Raw genomic sequence first — 6,000 nt, forward strand, 5'->3', positions numbered from 1 at the left:
AGTGAATGGGTGCCGTTAAAATTAAAGTTTAAGTAGCTGATAAAAGTATCACAATAATCCACAAGTAATCGAACATGACTCCAGTCCATCAATTAACATCTTGTGAAGCAAAAGCTAAATATTGCTTTCTCCAGTGAAAAAGTGTCTTGTTTGAATCAGGAGAGAAATATATACAGTGCTGCTCAAAAGTTTGTGAACCCTTTAGAATGTTCTATATTTCTGCATAAATATGACCCAAAACATAATCTTTATATATATATATTGAAAGTAGACATATCCTGTAAGTAGACAGAGAATCCAATCAAACAAATGAGACAAAAATATTTGCTTTGTCATTTATTTATTGAGAAAAATTATCCAGTGTTAGATATGTGACAAAAGTATGTGAATCTTGCGAATTGCTTATGTGAATGCTTTCAGTATCTGGTGTGACCCCCTTTTGCAGCAATAACTGCAGGTAACATTCCTTGTAACTGCTGATCAGTCCTGCACAACATCTTGTAGGAATGTTAGCCCATTCCTCAGTACAGAGCCACTTCAACTCTGTGATGTTGGTGGGTTTCCTTCTATGAACTGCTTGCTTCAGGTCCTTCCACAACATTTCAATTGGATTAAGGTCCGGACTTTGTCTCGGCCATTCCAAAACATTAACTTTGTTCTTCTTTAGCTGTTCTTTGATAAAACAACGTGTGTGCTTGGGGTTGTTGTCTTGCTGCATGACCCACTTTCTCTTGAGACTCAGTTCATAGATAGATGTCCTGACATTTTCCAAAACAGGCCCAAACCATGATACTACCACCACACGTTTCATAGATGGGATAAGTTTCTTATGCTGGAATGCAGTGTTTTCTTCTCTCCAATCATAACACTTCTCATTTAAACCAAAAAGTTATATTTTGGTCTCATCCGTCTTGGGCTTGTCCACATGATCTTTAGTAAACTGCAGATGGGCAGCAATGTTCTTTTTGGAGAGCAGTGGCTTTCTCCTTGCAACTTTGCCATGCACATCATGGTTGCTCAGTGTTCTCCTGATGATGGACTACCCTGGGTTACCCTGGGTTCCTTTGCAACCTTGCGGACTATTACACATCTCACTTTTAGAGTGATCTTTGTTGGTCAACGAACTCCTGGGGAGTGTAACATTGGTCCTGAATTTCCTCTGTTTGTACACAGTGTGTCTGAGTGTGGATAGGTGAGATCCAGACACTTTAGAGATGGTTTTGTAACCTTTTCCAGCCTGATGAGCAACATCAACACTTTTTCTGAGGTCTTCCGAGATCTCCATTGTTTGTGCCATGATACGCTTCCACAAACATGATCAAACTTTGATATATCCCTGTTCTCTCAATAAAACGGCACGCACTGACACCCATTGATTAAAAACACCTCTGAACATATGGACTCTAATTTCACCTTCAAATTGACTCCTAATCCTAGAGATTCACAAACTTTAGCCACTCACATGTAATATTGAATCATTTTCCAGAATAATAAATGGCAAAGAAAATATTTGTCTCATTTGTTTGATTGGGTTCTCTTTGTCTACTTTCAGGACTTGCGAAACTTTATGTGGGGAAATCTGTATACACACACACACACGCACACACAGAAAAAGCACTGTTTAAAAGCAAAAACCGTTCTAGACACATATATCGTGGTTTTTGTTGTGAGAGGAGAACAGGGAATGGACTTTTTCATTGGAGTAAATGTTATTATTGATTATAGACTCGTATTTTGTCCAGATGTGGTGGTTTATAGTTAAAATGAATTAACCTTCATTAATGGTTTTGTTATTTACAAACACGCAGATTTTCCATTCAAAGTCATTAATTGATGACGTGGAGTCGTGTGGATTACTTTTAGATTGTTGTGATGTTTTTACCAGCTGTTTGCACGCTCATTTTGATGGCACCCATTCAGTGCAGAGGATCCACTGGTGTGCAAGTGATGTAATGCTAAATTCTTACAAATCTGTTCTGATGAAGAAACAAGCTCATCTACATCTTGGATGGCCTGAGGGTGAGTACATTTTGAGCACATTTTATTTTTAGACTCATTTTGAACTATTCCTGTAACGTTTCTCACACAAAACATGTCTTTAACACCTTAACACACAACTCAAAGAAAATTACAAACACGACAACATCATGCACATAATGAGGTAAATGGTAAAAACAAAAACAGTGAGGCATTGTTTTGCATAATTTATTCATGATGCCGTTTATGATGGGAAACAAAATGTAGCATTCGGCTCCATAGAAATCACAATATACTTAATTTCATGGGGGCTGACAAGTAAAACCGGCACTTAACGTCCATAAAATTGCCAAATTCTTGATCAAACTAATATGAAATGTCTTTCTTCGTGCTCTTTCTTTCACTCCATTGCGTACTGTGAAGGATATAAATAAAAGCTGTAGTGAATACTCTGTTCATTGGATGAGATTTGCAGCCGTAAGGCAGAAGGTACTTGTGTTTGGAACTGGGCCGGTTTAAGATGGACGTCATGAATTAGACATTAGGTGCTGGAGAGACTCCAGCGGTTGGCAACAGAGGGTTTCATCAATGACACCATTCTCACTGCATGCGGGGAAAAAAGGCTTGCTCATAGTCAAGTTTATACGTGTGATTGTGTGAGAAAGAGTGAGATGTTTGGGCTGCAGTGACACAGGTGATCTCTCCCTGAAGAAAATGCGATTTGTGTCAGGGATTAGTGGGTGAGTTCCCTTGGCTGACGCTGCGGCATTAAGCCGCTTCCACACGCTAATTAACCATCAGATGAAAGAGTTAAGCGGGGATCACTTCACACTTATGTCTGTGCTTGGCTTGCCAAAGCCTGCCCTGTTTTATATGTAGATTACCAGCCTAGAAGGGAGGGGAGCATGAAAAGCGTATTGAGGAGAGTGGCAGTATCAGCCTCCTCTAACCATGATTGGAACTTACTGCATAATAAACCACATACTGTGGCACTACGTGAAGAGAGAGGGTGAACAACTACAACTGTGATAGTATCCCTGTCAAGCAATCTTTTGATTTATCTTGAGCTAAAAGCAACACACTAGACACTGTGTATGATTTTATAGTGAATGTGTGAAAGTAAATTTTTCCACTTTTGAGAATTAGCTGGTTTTGTTAGACGGCTGTATAGTGTAGAGTGACAGGTACTGCTTCGAAACCTAGTGAGCTGCCTTGCTGTTTACTACCCATATAGGCAGCATCCGCATGAGTGATTTGATTTGATTTGGAATGTTGTACACAGACAGTGACTCTGTTATTATAATGCTCCTTACATGAAGCACACAGAAGACTTGACTCCAAGGAGGTCTGTGATAGCTGAAGAAAGCGATTCATTAGCATTCTCATTCATCTCAGTGGCCATAAGTATGCAATTTAAAATCTGCTATTTTTGCTCTTGGCATAGTCTTAAGGATTTTCAGTATTGTATGCAAAATGAAGAAGCATATATATACCATCACTTAACAGCCTCAGAGCTCATGAGCGTTGAGAAAAAATCTATTTCACTATGGAGATAATGAATGGGATATAATTACCTAATCTAGAACCCGACTTTTGTGCTCTAACCTGGCTTTAGCATGTTGCGATATTTTGACATATAAAATTATATAAAAATACATACTCATTTAAATAGTCAATTTTAATTAATTGAATATTTCATTATTATTTGAAGCTGAATTTTTTGTCCATCTTGGATGGATTTTTTTTCCCTTACAGTCTCTATGAAATGAAAATTGCGATCATATTTTCTTCCCTATTGTGATAATGTATATCTGAGTGAAATGGCTTCTTGAATAAAAAAATTGTAGGGTGGGACTTCATTTGTCCTTCTGGAATTGATTGGATCATTGTGTTTTGCTAATTGCTGTGATCTCATGTGAGTGACATATTGCTGGAGGGGAGGCTTTATTGCCCAGGGATGTAATTATGATTTCACTCACAGTTGGAATCAAATAATTGCCATTGAACACAGACAAATCTGGAAAAAACTAACTTTCGTTAACCAAAATGGGGGGCTGTACCATCTATGTACTGTACATACTATAAAGCCCACAGTATACTTCAGTTTTGATGTGAATGCTAGTTTATGCGTACTGAATGCATAACCTTTCGAAATATACTCCATTTGATAGCATGCATGAATCGATGTTCAAGGAAAGTCAGTTCACCTGGCAGCTGTTTTGGACATACATCAAGACCAGCTTGCATCTACTTGAATGGGGAAATACTGAATTCCCAAAAATTGTTTGCCAAATAACATTTAAACAGTAACAAAAACTGACATGAACGACCATCTTATAAGTGTTGTATTTTATTCTCAAACACCGTTAAAAAGCATAGATTCCAGATTGGTCCAGCCAATGCGCATATGGAGATAATGAATGGGATATAATTACCTAATCTAGAACCCGACTTTTGTGCTCTAACCTGGCTTTAGCATGTTGCGATATTTTGACATATAAAATTATATAAAAATACATAACACTCATTTAAATAGTCAATTTTAATTAATTGAATATTTCATTATTATTTGAAGCTGAATTTTGATTTTTTGATTTTTTTTCCCTTACAGTCTCTATGAAATGAAAATTGCGATCATATTTTCTTCCCTATTGTGATACTGTATATCTGAGTGAAATGGCTTCTTGAATAAAAAAATTGTAGGGTGGGACTTCATTTGTCCTTCTGGAATTGATTGGATCATTGTGTTTTGCTAATTGCTGTGATCTCATGTGAGTGACATATTGCTGGAGGGGAGGCTTTATTGCCCAGGGATGTAATTATGATTTCACTCACAGTTGGAATCAAATAATTGCCATTGAACACAGACAAATCTGGAAAAAACTAACTTTCGTTAACCAAAATGGGGGGCTGTACCATCTATGTACTGTACATACTATAAAGCCCACAGTATACTTCAGTTTTGATGTGAATGCTAGTTTATGCGTACTGAATGCATAACCTTTCGAAATATACTCCATTTGATAGCATGCATGAATCGATGTTCAAGGAAAGTCAGTTCACCTGGCAGCTGTTTTGGACATACATCAAGACCAGCTTGCATCTACTTGAATGGGGAAATACTGAATTCCCAAAAATTGTTTGCCAAATAACATTTAAACAGTAACAAAAACTGACATGAACGACCATCTTATAAGTGTTGTATTTTATTCTCAAACACCATTAAAAAGCATAGATTCCAGATTGGTCCAGCCACTGCGCATATGTCTGTGGGAACCAGAACTTCTGTTGGCAGCTGCAGTGAAGCAATGACTTTAGCAATTGGCGACTGGCTCTTTTACGTGGAAGGCGTATATATTCCACCATATTTCATGTTGCCCTTTTTCCAATTCATTGTAATATAAGTTAACATTGACAAACTGAGAGTTTTGTTCAGTGTCTGGCTCTTTCTTTCCAGAATTTATAATCAATAAAAATGTTTGTGCTCTTTCAAGCTAGAGTTACCTTAATTCACCTCACTCAAGGGGTTCTATTGTTGTGGTCATCTCCAGTATTTTGTTGTTGTTCCGCATCTTCTATTTCTTTTTCTACTGTGAATCAACATCCATGGTCAGAGTTGCTGTCTGGTGGACCAACTAATTAGTGAAAAAATGCAAGGTCCTGTGTGAACTTAATGTACAATACACGTAAAAATATGCGTAAACCCAAGTAAACTTTGCTGACTGATGTCTGGTTATGTCATGTCCAGAGGGGTACATACAGTGGGGGCCCCAGGCAAAATTAATCAGTGAGGCCCTTCTAAAATATTTTTTTTTTTTTTTTTTGTTAATGTATCTTTGTTACCTAGTGATATAATTATACAACATATGAAATGTGGACAAAACACTTCTAACAGTATATAATGCACAAAACAGGATGCACTTTCTCCCACTTGGATGTGCACGCTCAAACCTGTGCACTCAAATCTATAAAATTGTCTTCTCTCCTGAAATTAATGTTGCCAGAAGCCCATCAACCACCAGA

The 6,000-nt window shown here is 37.5% G+C and overlaps 1 protein-coding gene across 4 annotated transcripts in view; it reads left to right on the top strand.

Annotated features, from left to right (window-relative positions):
• The window catches only part of LOC107712491 (probable C-mannosyltransferase DPY19L3), a 44,637-nt gene that overhangs the window by 18,576 nt on the left and 20,061 nt on the right, over positions 1-6,000 (top strand). The window lies entirely within an intron of this gene.

The sequence above is a fragment of the Sinocyclocheilus rhinocerous genome, unplaced genomic scaffold (assembly GCF_001515625.1).
Source record: "Sinocyclocheilus rhinocerous isolate Xijiao unplaced genomic scaffold, SAMN03320098_v1.1 scaffold838, whole genome shotgun sequence".
Taxonomy (NCBI): domain Eukaryota; kingdom Metazoa; phylum Chordata; class Actinopteri; order Cypriniformes; family Cyprinidae; genus Sinocyclocheilus; species Sinocyclocheilus rhinocerous.